The 19,545-nt window shown below is 39.6% G+C and overlaps 1 long non-coding RNA gene across 1 annotated transcript; it reads right to left on the bottom strand.

Moving 5' to 3' along the window:
* Nucleotides 1-6,242: 6,242 nt before the first annotated feature.
* LOC122030968 lies at nucleotides 6,243-8,815 on the bottom strand. Its single transcript, XR_006125686.1, has 3 exons — nucleotides 8,084-8,815; nucleotides 7,773-8,001; nucleotides 6,243-7,462 (listed from the first exon to the last, which is right to left on the bottom strand). It is a non-coding gene; the product is annotated as an uncharacterized LOC122030968 (long non-coding RNA).
* Between the last annotated feature and the right edge of the window lie 10,730 nt (nucleotides 8,816-19,545).

Raw genomic sequence — 19,545 nt, forward strand, 5'->3', positions numbered from 1 at the left:
TAAGTAGTTTTCCTTGGAGGGAAATATTGGTCAAGGAATTTTTGCTCCAACTCATCCCATGTTCTGATACTTTGAGACTTTAGAGAATTGTACCATCTTTTTGCAGCACCCTTCAGACTAAAAGGAAAAGCAAGCAGCTGAATAATATCAGATGAAACTTCTTCATATTTCAAAGTACAACAATATCTATAAAACTCCATCAAATGGGAATAAGGATTTTCAATCTCTAATCCTCCAAACTGAGTTTTCTGAACCATGGAAACAAAAGATGGTTTCAGTATAAAATTTCTTGCTTGTATGTTAGGGTAAACAATTGCTCCCATTTGTTTTGCAGACTTCGGAGCTCCATAATCCCCTAGTGACTTGCACACCATGTTTAGATATTCTTGTTCTTCGATTGCCTTTGCGGAATTCTTCTTTTATGGAAAGTTCTATCAATCTCAGGGTCAAAAGGAAAGAATTCCCCTGCAAAGTTAGATCTTCGCATACACAAGAACAAGATAGCAGATAGCAATTCGACACAAAAAGGAAAATAGAAGAATCAAAAATGCAGAATTGAGTTTGTACAAAAGGAATTAACAAGAAATGAAAGTTATACAAGTAAGTAAAAAAACAGAAATCTAATGATTAGTTACAACTATGCAATATGAAAGGAAAACAAATGTTATGTTTAGTCTAACTCAATTGATAATTCCTAATGTTATAGCGCAGTCCCCGGCAACGGCGCCAAAAACTTGTTACGCTCCGCAAGTGTACGGAAATGTCGCAAGTAATATAAAAGATTATCGTATCCACAGGGACTGGAATAAGCACTAGAAATGTCTCAATGCGAATTAGCTAAACAACTATCCAATCGTTTCAAAAGCAAAGTAAAGGTAAACAAATCTAATATTAAAGATCAACAAACAAGAGTTTAGTGTTTTGGATTATGATAAAGGGAGATTCTAGGAGTTTCGGTTTCTTTGTAAGATTTATTGAATGTAAATGGTTCACCAATTCTTATCCCTCAATTGTCAAACATGTAGAAAGTTGTCGGTTCCCTCTTGCAATAGACAACCGGCTAAGGACTGAGAAATGTATCTAAATAGGATTAATTAGACATGAACCTATGTTGTCCTTACACAGAAGTGCACCTATTACTATGCCTTCCTCGAATATCAACGTAGAAGCCCACGACTCATTAATCTATCAAGATACAAGAAGCTAATCATAAAATCCATCCTACTCTCTTGAATATCCCTATTTCCTCTTCAAGATTATCTCTCAAACGTCCTTACACGGGCTTGCACCTGTCACGTGGATCCCTCGGATGATCGAGTGAGAGTTTATCTTTACAAAGTCCATAAGAAATCCAAACAATCAATCAAGAATGAGAATTAAGCACATACCACCATCAATCATTCAAGATCTAATTGATACAAGCAAGATAATGTCATTGAAACAAGAAAATGGCAAATCCATAAGAGATTACATCAATCCATCATACAAATACTCCCTTAATCCTAGAATACAAGATCTACTCCATGAATCGAGGAAGAAAACCCGAAAGAATAGAGATTACAAGCATTCCTTGAATCCCCAATCCAAGAAAACAAGAAGAGGGGAAAAGAGAAAACTTATCTATGAAGAAGCCTTGTCTTCGGATCCAATCCTCTCTCCGGAGCCGGAATCGTCGAGATCTCCCTTAGAATCGCCCAGAAATCCTCCCAAGAATGGGAGGAAACCACCAAATCTTGCTTTCTCCCAAAGGGGGAGAGATCCCCTTTCAATTCATGAAGAAGGGTTTAAATAGAGGAGGGAATCGGGCTCCACGGCCCCGTGACACGCCTGTGAGATTCACACACCATGTCCAGCCCCTTTACGCTACACGTAGTGTGACTCCACACGCCGTAACCCTTCTCTGGAAATGCTACAGTAGTGTGGTGCACACGCCACACCGCTAGTCTCGGAAGCTACACGGTAGTGTGGTGCACACATGACTGCTGGTCTCGGAAATCTCACTGCAGATCCACACCACCTGTAAGGCTTCGCCTGTTGGCTTCAAATCTTGACACGGCCGTGCGAGGTTCACACGGTCATGTCATCTTCCTCTTCTGTTGGTGCCAAACTCCACACGGCCCGAGCTCCATACCAGTGCAGGGCCGTGTGAGGTACACGGCCCGGTGCTTTCTCCCTTCGTTTCCTCCAATGGATGCTCAAAGATGTAGATTCTTCACCAAATCGACTCCTGTATACAGAAAATGCACAAAAAGCAGATCTCCGAACCAAAAGAGTAAATATGCTAAAAGGAAAGCTGGAAGTATAAAAATGCATAGATCAAGCATGCTCAAAGTATGTAAATGTGCGTAAAAACATGCATAAAAAAGTATATAATCTTCGCACATCATCAATCAATCAACAATTACCCAATATAAGTGTCGCAACAAAGTCCATCATAATAAGCTCCCATTTCCATTCCAGTATTTGAATCTACTAGAATAATCCTGCTAGTCTTTGATGTTCAGTCTCCACTTTCTAACATACTAGATATTAAACTACAAACTCCGCGATGTCTTTCTTCATACCATTCCACTAATAGGAACGCCTCAAATCTCGATACATGTGTGTTTCGCCTAGGTGGATAACAAATCGGGAGCAATGAGCCTCCTGAAGTAACTCCTTCAAGACCGGGTGAGATTGAGGTACGCATAATCTGCCTTGGAAATAAATAATACCCTCGTCATCTCGGGTGAACTCTGTCTGTTGCCCGGAAGCTATCTGGCTACCAATGGGCTGTAAGCGTTGATCACCGGCTTGGGCCTGTCGGATCCTCATCCTGATCGATGACTGAGCAACCATGGTAACAAGGATACCCTGCTCTATCTATCTCTACTCCTCAAGGCCCAACTCAGAGAAACCTTGAATCAAGTCTGTGACTAAAATTCAATGGCAAGCTAAAGTCCCTCTGTACTTCCGGCTAAGTGCATCGGCAACCACATTAGCTTTCCCTGGGTGGTAGCTAATGGTACAGTCATAATCCTTCAGGAACTCCATTCATCTCCTCTGTCGGAGATTGAGTTCCTTCTGGGTGAAAAGATATTTGAAACTCTTATAATCAGTGAGAATCTCAAATGTAATACCATACAGATGATGCCGCCAAATCTTCAAAGTAAAGATAATGGCGGCCATCTCCAGATCATGTACTGGGCAGTTCTTCTCATTCTCCTTTAACTGACGAGAAGCATAGGAGACTACCTTGCCATGTTGCATCAAAATAGTGCCCAAACCCTATAGATAAGCGTTGGTGTAGAGTACGGATCCATCCAGGAGAGGCAAAACCAGAATTGGTGTCGAGACAAATCTCCGCTTCAACTCCTGGAAGCTAGTCTCACAGGCTTCTGACCACGTGAAATTCACGCCTTTCTTGGTCAAACATGTCAGCAGCATAGCAATGCGAGAGAAACCCTCAATGAACCATCTATAATGTCCGGCCAATCCCAAAACTAATCTCTCGCTTTAGCCCTTGGAACTGGTCACGCGAGCATCGACCAATTAATTCTCTTACCCTTGCCTAGAAAGCCAATCAATGGCATAATAATGCTGGAGAAATCCCTCTAAACATCTCCGTAATATCAAGCCAGATCAAGGAAGATATCAGTCTCCTGTACAGACTTTGGATATCCCAATAGTAACATCATCCAAATTTTGTGGAAATTAGATATCCGTCTAAGAAACAATGTGTAAAAGCCTAAACGACAATTCTAATAACTCATAATATTCGTACAACAGACACACTCAACCATAACATCGCTAACAATCAATCTATAACCTGATCACCAATTACAAATCACCAAATCCATAAATATCACAAGCATGCTACTCCTCATGTCTCTATCATCAACAACAAATACCAAATAATAAATCATCAAGTCAAATATCCACTAATAGATCATCATAAAACACCATGTCACCACATCTGGTCTCACAATATCTATCAATCTCTAATCCTCCACAACAATAATCAATCCTAATAACTCTCCAATAACCAATTCTCATCGTGGTGCACTATCAAAATGTAGATATATATCATCATCCTACCTATGATGTATGACTGACTACTGAAGTCCAAGTGATATCTCTTGACTTCCTGATTGATATTCTACAATTCTCCAAATGGTAGAGATATGGTCAAATCATAAGATATGAGTATAAAAACTCTACTAATCCTATCCAAAAATAGCCCAAGAGTATGTCAAATCTCATCCTCTCAGATACTCAAATATCCACAGTAAAGGAATATCAATCCTAAGTTCAACAGGTCACTCAACCTCTCAAGAGAGTCTACCCATCAAGAGGGTATCTCCACAACTCTCTCATAAACATGTTTATTGATGTTCCTCGACAAATATCGATCAATAGTCGAACCCTCTGATATGCGATATAAACTTCAAGACCTTGGGTAAAATGATCAAGTGGTTAAGGTTGTGTGCCACTTGATGAAGACAATGTTAGTTGAGTCGTCTAACCATTGTATTATAACTCATCATACTGCGATTGCTCCACATGAGCTTCAGTAATCTCTAGTAGTGAACCATGCATATAAGGGTAGAAGAGCACTGACACTAAATAGCAAGTCGAAATATCTGTCAATCGACACTATGCCCCTCGAAGATCATCATCTAATATTTCCACTCAATAAAAGTAGAATTCCATAGGGGTTAATTCACTAACACCACCTTTTCCTCATTATTACAGGTAGTATAATCCTGGGTATCATCAGGGTCCTCTAATTATATCCAATCGATCCATGAGTCAGGATCTCCCATAGAACAACATTAAGAGAGTCGGCTGACCATCGCCTTATAAACTATCATGCCACCAAAGGAGGTAGAGAAATACTCTCTCTTCAAACACCTCAAAGTAATCACCAAGAGTTACCTTGTTCTCAAAATTCATCTTCTTCATCTTCCTTCACGTGGTGCCAGGTCACGCAAAGGATAAGCAGCTAACAACATCTATTCCACATTAGTACAAGTCATATATTTGAATGTACTCTCCAGATTATACACCCTAGTAACAGTTGTATATCATAAACGTTAAGTAGATAGCTCTACATTGTCCACATCAATGGGGGGCATCTCTCCATATATACCTTTTAAATTCTCAAATCAGGAATAGACAGTCCATGGTCAAAGTACACATGGAATACGATACCTCGAGCCTCTATACACTAGTCGAGCCGATAATGGTATACGACTAATTCAGTTCTTTCTATATCTGTACAAGTCATGTACTCAAACGTATCTTCCAGGTTATCTAACCAAAAACAAATAACTCAAAAGTCAGAATCTTCATGAAATAGAGTAAGCCAATCTCCTACTGACTGAACTAATAAGAGTAAATCAATACTCTAGTAACTACACCAATAAGAATAGATCAATCTTCTACTAACCAAGTCAACAAAAGAAAATTGATCCTCTACTAACCAAAGCAAATGATATTTAGCAGATAGTATCCACTACCAAACTAGTGATAATAGAAACTAATAATACTGGAGATATGGTAGGAGAAATCCCTAATCTCTAGTAGCAATTGATAGACCTAAACTGTGGTTGTCCCAACACATGACCTACATGTTACAAATAACTGAACAAGTACCAACAGAAGTGTATGATAATAGTACACATACCTCCTATAGCTTGAAGATGCCTTATCACTGCTTGGTCCCAAAACTCAAAAAGTCATATTGAGAAACCAAAAATAGGTCTCGTAAACTTGTGGCTCTGATACCAATAAATTGTCACGCCCCAGAGGAGTCCTTGTCAGATGAAAATCTGCAGCATCTACCCTATACTGGTGACAATCTGAAGCATAAATACATTGCCACATGGCTACTCATAAGAAACATCAGCCCACATGGCTGGATATAAACACAACCATGCAGTTTATAAGCAGCTCACATTGCTGGAAGTAAACGCAATCACGTAGTTAATAGACATCCTACACGGTTGAAACATTAAATAGCGAAAATCACAAAATAATGGACATGAAATGAACAAAACAACTAAGTGTGAGCCGACCTAGCTTGACATGATAACATCAAACCAAATACAAGAAAACACAAAGCTAAATTCCATACAAAGATACATATACATGAATAAGTCCAAAACTAATAAAGCAAATGGGAGCAAGAACGGAAGAAGTCGATCAATGTGACATGGGACTAGCGAATAGGATCTCCAGGCGGCTTCAACCTGAAATAGAAACTAATTAACGGAGTGAGTTCAAGAACTCAGCGGGTATCGAGCAGATATGCATAGTAAGATACAGCTACCAACAATAATCATGCGGTACAGTCTTTTGAATAATAACAGGAAATGCAAAACTGAACAACAGAAGAAGCTGTACTCACCGGGACCTCCTATCGTATATAAGGGTTGTCATATCAAATATCTCATGTCTCCTATATGCATGTCAATCATATGCAACCACCAAAATGCAGTAATCACAAGCAATAAATGCAATCCATGCATATGATGAAAATGACATGGTCACCCCTGATGCCAGTCAACCACCTCACACGCAATGATGAGGTCGAGTGGGTAGGGCAATGATAACTGTGCACTCTGCCATCACTACTCCTAAGTGACCGAGTGGACAGGATGCTATCAGAGTATACCTATTCTCCTACCCCAAATATAGTGGGGGAGCCTAAGCTCTCATCTCCCTGTGTCATGTCAAGAGCAGGAATCCTTGCCCGCTACCATGCTGCAGTCACACTACCCATGAGCGGACCAGTGGAACCTTGACAGAGCAAACTACATACACCCTACCTGATGTACCACTAACTCATGAGTGGTTATGTGTGCAGATCATGTAACTAGCGATATGCTCAACTATAAAGGAGTCGATAATCGATCAGCATGAAATCATGCAAAATGGTGCATGACACTAAAACATGTAACTCTTGAAAATATCAACCTCCATATAATATGTACCAAAAGGAAAACTGAGTACGTAACAAGGATCTAAGTATACATGGTAGGTAATAAATCTAAGTATACATGCCAGATAATAAAACCAGGTACACATGCCAAATAATAAATCTAGGTACACATGCCAAATAATAAATCTAGGTACATATGCCAGATAATAAATCTAGGTACACATACCAAATAATAATTCTAGGTACACATGCCACGTATATCTAGTAGCTAGGCCTATACCTGATAATGCATTGTATGTCATTACTTCTATGAACATAGGTGCACATGGTAATAATCAAGAGGTAACAGATAACAATATGGGCATACTATGGATATCAAGTAGTGAAATACATATAAACATAACCATTACTACTAGCTATAACCTATTACATATATCAGAATGATAATATCATAAGAGATAAGTCAAAGGTACCCGCCTTTGTATGTAGATCATGTCAAGTAGTCTCACGTCGAGACACTCGTCTCGAATCAATGTCCTGCAATCACATAATGCATTTAGCTAATTACACATAAAGTAAATAGCTAAATAAATTCCCTAATCTAATTAGGGTAACGCTAATCGAACATGATTCTTGAGTAATCCCCCAATCAACCTTAATTATACTACAACCTAATTAGATTAGGTTTACACATGAATCATCAATTAATATAATCATTTAATCCTTGAGTTTCTTAACTTCTTAACTATCATGAATCCATTAATTCATTTACAATCAAATCCTGCACCAATCATCAATAATCAACTAATCAAATTTATTTTATACACGTATTACCTCTAAAACTTACCCAAATCTGAATGCACAGCTGTTAAAACTCAAGGTCGGAGAGGCTTGCTACCAGAAAATAGTAGTTAGAGCTAAGCCTAATTTTGTGCCTGTAGCTTTCTCTTTGTTAGAGACCTAGCAGAAGGCAGCTGCTAGTGGCTTACGACCGGAGGTGATGTACAGCCGGAGAAAGTGGTTAAGGCTCTAGATAAAGCTTTTGTCCAACAAATTAGATGCCCCAAAATCAACACCTAGCAGGAATCCAATATCCAATTCACAATCACTACAATCTTAACTGAGAAATAAACCTAATCGTTAATCCACAACCATTACCTTCACCCTCTCTAGTATAGTGAAATCACGGTGGTGGTGTACAGCGGCGTCAAGCAGCGATGAGCTGGGATCTGCACCACATGGGGTAGCACTACAATGGTCTCCTACAACAAAGGAGGCGACGATGGTTGTGGTGTTGGAATGTAGCTGAGGGATGCTCACGAATTGCTCCCTTTTCGAAGATTAAGGACGCGAGGAAAGGTGAGTGCCCACCAAGATGTAGGGCATCATGTCTACTGGCGATGGAAAGAGGTAGTGAAGAGATTAAATCGACGGCATCGGGCGATGCTCGGTTGCCGGTGACAGTGGATCGATGATCTGATGACCTAGGATAGCCTGGACAAGGGTGCATGTGGAAGAGTGTGGCGGCAGAACTGATAATGGCGTCAGAAATGCAGCGCGACAACGAAGTCGAGATCGCAGCGTGGTAACGACGTCAAGATCAGGAGGTAGGTGATACGGTACTGGTCGCGGTCGCAGCTTGCTTCGACTAAGAGTGGTGCTGCACAGACGATGATCGGTACAGGAAGGAGGTGGTGCGATCGAAAGATGGGGCGGCATCACGGGTTGATAGCATCACTTTCCATGCCGACGATGGTTGCTGCGTTGTTGGCAGATCTCATACGGATGGTCGGCGTCAGTGGCATCGACGTGCGGCAGGGTTGCGTGGGCTCAGCGTCGACGATGGGTAATGGCGGCGGTGGAGATGTGAGGAAGAAGGGAAAGGGTATCGAGCGGAGAAATTGGGAGAAGAATACTTAGTTCTTTTATTTATACTTTATGTTAATTAATCTAATTAACTCCTAACTTAATTTGGATATCTAAACAGACTTTCTCCTAACTCAATCAATCCATCCCCTGAAAACGTATCATACGAGCTCCCAATAAATCTCAAAAAATTTATAAAATTTTTTAATATTTCGATAAGGTTATTCGGTCATTAAAACTTATTATACTATTATTATTTGTTATGGTATTTTACAAATTCAAAGTAGTAGTGGAATGAAGACAAAACAAGTAGACTCATTCGGTTACTTGGTTTGGAGCCTGTGGCGATCCTACTCCAAGACCCGTGATCCTTGATTGCACCGTTGGGTGATTCACTAAAATTCCTCCTTTTGAAAACTTCAAAAAAGAGGTAATACATACAGAGAAGTTAATACAAAAGAATGCAAGTTAAATAGAAATACCAACAATATAATAATGAAGATCGTCAGAGCTACTTAGTGATGTAGTTTGCATGATGAGTGGAAGATCAGAAGAAGCATGAGTAGACCAGAAGAAGCACGCACAACAACACAGTAGAATAGTGGAATGTAAAAAGTTACATTGCCTCGGTGCCTGAAGCTTGCTTTTATAAGTGTTGATCAGTCAGCTGAAAAAATCCTTTTGTCAATTGATCTATTCAGTCGACTGAACCCTCTATTGGTCGATTGAATGTTGTACTTTCCTTCGGTGATGAGATCCAATCTTCGCATAATTAAGTATATTTTTTGATCGGTCGACCGATCACATTTATCGGTTGACTGATCACCTTTATCGGTTGATTGATCCGTTAAATTGCTTTCTTCTCTACGATCTGAATATTCTTTGACATTGATATGGGTTATGTCAGATAGGATCAGACATCAATGCTATTTAATGTTCGATCGACCGATCCTTGGGTTCAGTTGATCGATCTACTTGAATTCCAAGTTGTTTACCAAAATGGATTCGGTCGACCTATCATTGGGTTCGGTCGATTGATCCCCTTGAATAACAAATGTGCTCTGCTCTATCACTTTGTGTCATGTTAGCTTGGTTTGATTGACCGATCCTCTTGTTCAGTCGATCGATCCACCTAGATTCTACAAAATAGAGTTAGTTTGTATAGTAGTATAAAATATTCATGCAATACAAAGTTAGCACACTAGTAATACATGAATAGGAAAGACAGTAAGATCTATCTTGATCTCAACTTAGAAATCTATTGGTTTCTTTAGTTGGGTTAGTGACCTAGGATTTGTTCCTTCCCAGAACACAACCTCCCCGTCACTCCACTCTAATTGCTTACGTCAATCTATCTGCCAAACATCAAGTCTTCTAGACTTATTTGGACTTTGTCTTAGCATCAAATCAACTCACCAGGACTTCCTCTTGATATCAGGTCCTCCAGACATATCAAATCCTTCTGCTAGGTGTCACATCCTTGACCCACCAGACTTCCTACCTAACTTCTACGATCTGCTAAGACATCCCTACCTAGTCACGACTAGGACTTTTTTGATTGAGTAAGCAGCCCGTGCACTTAGTTAATTTGTCAGATCACAATATTACTTAACTTGAACCTTTAACAACATCAAAACTTAGGTTCAATTCTGGTGCACTCTGCACTAATAATCTCCTCCTTTTTTATGTTTGGTAACCAAGATTCAAAGTTAAGTTTAAATTATGTAAAGATAAGTAAACAAGTATTTTCCTTTAACTCTCTCCCTGATTTAAATAACTCTCCCTAAATTTACTATCTCTCTCCCTTTGATATACATAAAAAATAAGGATAAGATCAACAACAAATATAAAGCATCCCAATAGGAAAATTAAGTGTTAGAGTTATAAAAATTACTTGGAAAAAATTTTAAACTAAAGTTTTCTAATCATGATTTTGAAAAGTGTCCTAAAAATATACTACAAAAAGTTGTAGGTTTTTGAAAATTTCTCACAAAATATATAAGCTTGTAATTATCTTAAAAGAATTAAGATGAATTTAGAACAATTTGAAAATTTTCATGAATAAGGATATAGGTGTAAAATTTTTTTAAGAGAACATAAATATCAAAAATTTTATAAAAAATTTCTAAGGAAAACTTTTGAAAGAAATAGTGAACTATGTTTTTAAATTTTAAATCTTAGAAGAAATTTCTAAGTCAAACATCTTTAAAGAAGATGCTTTGAGTCAAAGGGAAAATTTGAAAGTTCAAAGCAATTTTTTCTAAAACTTATTTTCTAAAATAAATTTTGAACCACTAAGTTCTGAAAATATGAAATTTTAAAATTTTTAAGAAATAGAAAAAATTTCAAAACTTATTTTGAAAATTCTTAAGAAATTTTGAACCAATAAGTCTTGGAATGAACTAAAAGATGATGTTAATGTTCCCCCAATTCTTTATAATTTCCTACAAGTTCAAGCATGTATGAGATTCATAAGTTTTGAAATTATTTAAAAGAAAGAAGAACATCTAGGAAATAGTCCTTAAAGAAATGTTCAACTGTCGTACTTAGCTGACTACTATAAGATAGCAGCTGTTGACTCAGGTTAGTCAATTTGAGTGTTTTGTCTTAACTAGTTTGTTACTAGATAAATTACTCAAATTGATCAATGCATGTGTATAAACTCTAGATTTATATAGATGCACTGAAATAAATATCTAAAATCTTAAGCTAAGTCCTAAGCATCTCATACCATTCTATGTTTCACAATACACAAGCAAGAGATCCTACTACGCTTGTGAGATACTAGCTGCTAAAACTATAGGAGCATACAATTCGACAATTTGTCCTAGTCTACTCTATAAAGAGAAAATATTTTGAAGGTAATTTTGAAAATAAATTTTTGAAAGGGGAATTTTGAAGACAACTTTTGAAAACTAATAAGGATTAAATTTTCAAAAAAACATTAAACAAACTATTCCATAAAACACATTCCTAATATGTATTAAAGATAATGAGGATAATATTAAGTAAAAGCTAAGCAAGCAGCTAAAATATCCAGTTATGCTATCAAGTCACAAATTGTGTCAAAATAAGTAGCCTGATCTTATAGTCACTCATCAGGATCATTGTATGTAGAGATAAAGTAATTAAATATTCTACGCTGCTCCTTCTCAAAAGCATCAGCTCGATCAGTCATCTCCTGACAAAAATCTGCAAGCTATTCCTAGAGAGAGGTGTATTGATCATGCATCTTGGTTTTTAGGCAGTTGAACCATTCAAAGATATTGTCTCGGAGATGATGAAAAAAAGTCACTAGTTGATGGAGGAGGTGAGTAAGAGGTCCCTTGACCCACATCAAAATTAGGTTTCATGGCGAATCCTGGATCAAAAGGTGGTTGGTGAGGCTCCTCGATTACAATCGACTCTTCCTCAATAATGGCCTCCTCCCCTGTAGGTGGGACATAACGTGGATGAGTCAACTTATACACTAGTCCCTTTGTACTAGTCATGATCCCAATCAAAGGCAACTGTCTGATCCCAACTAGATCAAAATCAGACAACTCTATCAACTCACTTCGATGAACTCCTACCCCTAGTGAAGCAATGTATGTAGTGAGAACATGGCACTGGTTCATATGAACTTTATTCGAGGCACTACACCTTGAATAGTAGATAATAGACCTAAACACCTAGTAACCTAAGTCAAATTCTAATCGGTGTCTTAGTGTGTACATTAGAAAAAGATGCACAAGATGCAGAACTCCTTGATCTCTTGATGACAAAGGATGAATGCAAGACATAACTATCTTAAAAAGTACATTCTTATGTGGACTCAGTGGTATATATGATATCTTTTTGGAATGTTGTCCCTCAAAGAAGTCAGCATACATAAGATCATGAGTCAGATGAGTGAAAGGGTTGGGTAGTATATCAGGAAGAGAGGCACTGAAAAAGATGCGGCTAATCGAGGGTCAAATTCTCAAGAATCTAAGAAACATGTCAAGGTCAAACAGCATATCTCTGGTTGCTACTTTGGTTTTATAGTGATGAGAATCAATTTCACATAAGTTGTGATAGAATTTAGAACACAAAATTGGGTTATATGCATGTTGACAAAAAGCAATGCTATCATGCTGAAAATGCTAAGTTATATCTATTGGGATGTATACTATAAGCCTAGCTTTTGTATGAACATCTGTTTTGAAATATTTTGAAATGAGAATCACTTTGGTCAAATGTTTGTATTTTATATTTATATATATGTCAATGCAGTTGTCCATTTAATTTATATTGTAGATAACATGGTGTGTGGTGCCACATGGAAGATCATGTTATCGGTTCCTTATAAATTATAAATAGTAGCTCACAACCAAGATGGATTGGGACAAACCATCAGAATAGCTGTAGTGTAATTTAGTATTAGTCTGTCTTGACTATAAAATTAGACTAGTACACTATGTGTGTATTGAGCAGGACCGTTTGAGGTTGTTTTATTTGTACTGACTACATAAAAGAACAAAACCTCTGTTATTATGGATGTGTTCTCTTAATCCCTATATAATAACAAGCACGTATACATAGTATTTATTTCTTTAACTTATAAATGGGTGAGATTTATTAGTTAAATCAATAAGCCCGATGAGTTGGAAAATAGTACTGTTTATATGGTGTGTTGTTGATTATAGAAGGAATCTGTGTCCTAATTATTTAGACTGATGATATCCCCATGAGGAGCTCATAAGGATTATCATATAAACCCTTCAGGTGGACTTAGTCCGACATGATAATAATGTTGAGTGGTACTACTCTTGGAATCAGATGTTAATTAATTAAGTTGTCAGTAACTCATTTAATTAACGGACATACGATATCTTAAAGACAGGGAGATTAACGCACTAATGATAATAAAGAGCCCATATTGTAATATGGGATTAGTGCGTTAGTTCAATAATAACCCTTTAGTGGAATGAGTTATTATTGATGGACTTGAGTTGAGTGTTCGGGCCGAACACAAGAAGTCCAAGCCCATCAGGAGGCCTAAACCAATTCCTCCTCTAGGTCCTTGTTGTAGCCTCTATATAAAGCCTCGCATCCACCCATCCATGTTAAGTTTTTGGTTTTTCTCCACTTCCTCCTTGGGTCGGCGCCACCTTCTCTTTTCCAAGGGACAGCGCCTCCTCCTCTCTTTTCCTAGGGTCGACGCCTCCTCCACCTTGCTAAGGGTCGACGCCTCCTCCACCTTGCAAAGGGTCGAAGCCTCCCCCACCTTGCTAGGGGCCGGCATCTCTACCTCCACCTTGTTATGGCCGGCGCCTCCCCTTTCCTTGCTAGGGGTCGGCACCTCTTGTTTAGGTTGTTAGAATTTTTCGGGCCACGAAAACTGCTTTTCGCGTCGCGGAAACCCCGAAACACCCTAGCCAAGGATCTCGTGCAAAGAAAAAATCCGATTCGAAAAATTCCACGTATTTATATCATGCTTAATACCCGAATATGTTAGATCTACTCCTAGATCTATAGTTTAAAGAAAAACTACCTTTGATGCGTGCCCTTCGCTTATCCCGCTCGACTAAGGTTGAAGTTGGATCTAGAGGGCACAAAGTAGAGCCCCTCTATATGTGTCCACACAAGCAATTAGGTGGAGAAGATGACCGAAACAAGGTGTGCTAGCACCTATGTGGTTTTCGGCGAAGAAGAGGAGGAAGAGAGGGAGAGGTTGCCGAGAGCACCAAGGAAGAAGAAGAATCAAAAATTGAATTCAAAAATTCAATCAATCCACCATATCATGTGGCCGGCCACATAAATGTTATTAAGTGGGCAATTAATGCTCTTAATTGCCCCCTTAATGTGGCCGGCCACTCATGGGTAACCTCCCATGAGGTGGCAAGCATGAGGTGGCATGGTGATGTGTAGCATCCCCATTGGTTCTCCCATGCCACCTCATCAAATGTGGTGGCATCCAAGTCAAGTCAATATTGACTTTCAACCTTCCTAATTTGGCCAAAGTCAAACATGACCAAATTAACTCCCTTAATTGATTTATCCAACATTTGGATCATACTTGAGTCTAACTCATAGTCAAGTCAAACTTGTGGATTTAGGTCAAGTCAAACTTGCCTTTTATAGACTTTCCATATTTAGCCAAGTCAAACTTGACTTCATCTTTCCTCTTGGTTCATCATATGAACTAGTCTCCATCTATTGCTCTATGTGTGTGACCCTATAGGTTCTTGTCAACGTTGGCAATGTCCCTAAATCCAATTAGGGACATAAGCAATGAGAGGTATCTAGCAACACATCATTGCTACCCAAGTTACAAGAATGTTGAGATCCAACATCACCAATATGACTAATAATTGTGACTCTCACAATATGTGACATTGTCCTTCTATCCTTGATATCTAGATTGATCTTATATGAGGCATAGACCGTGTCATCCTCCAATCAATCTAAGTGTCTTGAACTCAAGTAGACTCACTATAATCAAATAAGCACAATATCACATATTGCCTTATTTGGGCATGGCCATGCACTTAGTGATCTCACTCTATCAAGACTATGATATCACTCCTGTAATATAGGAGGATAGATCCCATCTACATCACTCACATCCCTCCGCATAATTTGTTACATACCCAGTAATCGCCTTTATAGTCCACCCAGTTACGGGTGACGTTTGACGAAACCAAAGTACATAACTCCTTATGTAGGGAACCATGGTGACTTCAGGTCTAAGGACTAAAGTCATACTAATAGTCACTTGAGAAAGTATATGACACTCATATAACGATCCATGATACTTTCTCATGGCGGGTCATTCAAGTATACATTCTCCAATGTATACCCATGTGTCAACTTGATATCTCATATCCATGACTTGTGAGATCAAGTCATCATGTTGACCTACATGCTAGTCTCAATGCATTAACATTGTCCTTCTATGTTAATACTTGACTAGGAATAATTAAGTGTAGTGTTCTCTATATCATCTCACTATCGATTTAACTAATCGATTGATATAGATATGAACCTACTACCCTAGGACATTATTATACTTATTTATATAGCACAAATACACACAAGTATAATAATCACAATGCCTTTATTTATATATCAGAAATATATGTACAAGAATATGATACAAAGAGTCCAAAAAGTAACCATCACATGATTGGCTCTAGGGCTCTCACTAACAATCTCCCACTAGCACTAGTGCCAATCGTAGTATCTAATACCCAATGACCTAGTGTGACCATCATGCTTAGTGTGCCAAAGCCTTGGTCAAGGGATCTGCGACGTTAGCCTCTGTGGGTACTCAGCAAATCTTCACATCTCCTCGATCGATAATCTCTCGAATGAGATGGAAGCGCCGTAGTATATGCTTTATCCGCTGGTGTGAGCGAGGTTCCTTAGCTGCGCAATAGCTCCATTGTTGTCGCAGAGAGCTCAGGATCAGATATGCTAGGAACCACCCCAAGCTCGAAATGAACTTGGGATCCAAGCGCCTCCTTTGCGCCTCGATGCGAATATACTCGACCTCCGTTGTAGAATCTGCTGTGTCCTGCTGAACTCTTCCACTCACGGCTCCACCATTCAAGCGTAACACGAACCACCGATCGCGATCCGTAATCATCCCGTCGGTTTGGAAGCTAGCATCGTGTAACCCTTTACAACTAGATGCTCATCACCTCCAAATATTAAGAAATAATCCTTAGTCCTTCTCAAGTACTTAAGGATATTCTTGACCGCAATCCAGTGATGCTCACCGATCTGATGGTATCTGCTCGTCATGCTCAAAGCATACGAGACATCGGGACAGTACATAACATGGCGTACATGATAGATCCTATGGCCAAGGCATAGGGGATCTTATCCATGCGGTCCCTCTCCTCTCTAGAAGAGGGACTTTGAGTCTTCGAAGACTCACACCATGTGACATCGGCAGATTTCCTTCTTGGAATTCTGCATGGCAAACCGAAGTAATACCTTGTCAATGTATGTATTCCGACTTAGGCCAAGCAATCTCTTAGATCTATCTCTATAGATCTTAATGCCTAGAATGCAGGCTGCTTCACCTAAGTCCTTCATTGAGAAACAATTCCCTAGCCAAGTCTTCACAGACTGTAGCGAGGAAATGTCGTTCCCAATGAGAAGTATGTCATCCACATACAATACGAGGAAGACAACTGTGCTCCCACTAACCCTCTTGTAGACACAGGGTTCATCTTCGTTCTTGATGAAACCAAACTGTTTGATTGCATCATCGAATCGAAGATTCCAGCTCCGAGAGGCTTGCTTCAAACCATAAATGGCCCTATGCAGCTTGCATACTCTGCTAGTATGCTGTGGATCTACAAAACCCTCAGGCTGTGTCATGTACACATCCTCGAGGAGGTTTCCATTCAGAAACGCTGTCTTGACATCCATCTGCCATATCTCATAATCATGGTAGGCTGCAATAGCAAGCATAATCCGAATGGACTTAAACATCGCTACTGGAGAGAAGGTTTCATCATAGTCAATACCATGAATCTGCTTGAAACCTTTAGCTACCAGTCTACCTTTATAGGTATGAGTAAGTCCGTCCATGTTAGTCTTTCTCTTAAAGACCCACTTACACCCAATAGGTTTGACCCCTTAGGTGGATCAACCAAGGTCCAAACTTGGTTGGTGTACATGGAATCCATTTCGATCTCATGGCTTCTAGCCATGACTCAGAATCTGGGCTCATTCCTGATGGGTGGTAGGCTCATTCTCAATGAGCATAACGTCATCAGTCGGGCAAGAGAAATGAGTATCTCTCGGGCTGACGACCTATCAGACCTGTGAAGAGGTAGGTCTACATGAAGGTTGTTGTTCCACAACTTCTTGTGCAACAATCTCATCATCCACAACTCTTTGTGGTTCATGTTCAGTATCCATCAATGGCTCAGTGTTTTGGTCGTTGTCTTGAACTTCTTCAAGATCAAACGAACTTCCACTAGCCTTTCTAGAAACAAAGTCCCTTTCTAGAAAGACCCCAGTCTTAGCAACAAACACTTTGTGCTGACTAGGAATGTAGAAGTAATATCCCTTAGTTTCCTTGGGATATCCTATAAAATAACACTTATCAGATTTGGGTCCCAGTTTGTCTGAGACTTGACGTCTAACGTAAGCCTCACAACCCCAAACCCTCATGAAAGACATCTTGGGACTCCTCCCAGTCCATATCGTATATGGTGTCTTCATGACCGCCTTTGATGGAACACGGTTAAGTGTGAACGCTGCCGTGTCCAGAGCATATCCCCAAAAGGATATAGGAAGATCTGCGTGACTCATCATAGATCGTACCATATCTAATAAGGTACGATTCCTCCTTTCAGATACACCATTCCACTGTGGTGTTCCAGGAGGAGTGAGTTGGGATAGAATCCCACACTCTGCTAGATAGTCACTAAACTCATGGCTTAAGTATTCTCCACCTCGATCTGATCGAAGTATCTTAATACTTTTGCCGAGCTGGTTTTGTACTTCATTTCTGAATTCCTTGAACTTTTCAAAGGATTCAGACTTATGTGTCATCAAGTACACATAACCATATCTACTGAAGTCGTCAGTAAATGTGATAAAGTACCTATAACCACCCCGAGCAGCGATATTGAAAGGGCCACATACATCACTATGTATGAGTCCTAGCAAGTCTGTCGCTCTCTCGCTATGTCCACTAAAGGAAGTCTTGGTCATCTTGCCTAGAAGGCATGACTCACATGTCTCATATGATTCAAAATCAAATGAGTCCAGCAAACCATCCTTATGGAGCTGGGACAAGCGACTCTCGTTTATGTGGCCTAGGCGGCAATGCCAGAGATAGGTTGGGTTCAACTCATTTGATCTCAACCTCTTGGTACTCACGTTATAGATAGGGCTCTCTAAATCTAGAATATAGAGGCCATTCATCAGATGTGCACTACAATAGAACATATCTTTCAAATAAACAGAACAACATTTGTCCTTTATTATGAATGAAAAACCTTTATTATCTAAACAGGAAACTGAAATAATATTCTTTGTTAGTGCAGGGACATAACAACAATTATCTAGTTCCAATACAAGCCCAGCGGGCAGAGATAGAAAATATGTTCCTACAGCAACAGCACCTTGCTCCATTGCCTACTCGTAGGTCCACCTCGCCCTTTGCCAATGCCCTGCTACTTCTCAGCGCCTGCACATTAGTACAAATGTGAGATGCACATCCAGTATCTAATACCCATGATGTAGAAATAGAAAGGTTGACTTCTATAACATTTATACCTGAAGTAGAAGCCTCGCTTCTTTTCTTCTTAAGATCCTCCAGGTAGATCTTGCAGTTCCTCTTCCAGTGCCCTGTCTGACCACAGTGGAAGCAGGTAGCATCCTTTTGCACCCCGCCCTTGGGTTTGAGTGCTGAAGAGCTGGCTTTGCCCTTGGTCTGGGTCTTACCCTTACCCTTGGGCTTCCACTTGCCCTTACCCTTGCCCTTTTGTACCATCAGGACGGTACTGGTCTTGGTAGTGGTGAGATTGGGCTCAGCAGTTCTCAACATGTTGAGCATCTCGGGCAGTGGTTTGTCTAATTCGTTCATGTTATAGTTCATGACGAATTGACGGTAACTTGCCGGCAACGATTGCAGGATCAAGTCAGTGGCCAGCTCTTGGCCCAATGGGAACCCCAACCTCTCTAGGTTCTCGACGTACCCAATCATCTTGAGTACGTGAGTTCCTACAGGGGTTCCCTCTTTCATCTTACATGAAAAGAGG

Source organism: Zingiber officinale, chromosome 11A (genome assembly GCF_018446385.1).
Source record: "Zingiber officinale cultivar Zhangliang chromosome 11A, Zo_v1.1, whole genome shotgun sequence".
NCBI classification, from domain to species: domain Eukaryota; kingdom Viridiplantae; phylum Streptophyta; class Magnoliopsida; order Zingiberales; family Zingiberaceae; genus Zingiber; species Zingiber officinale.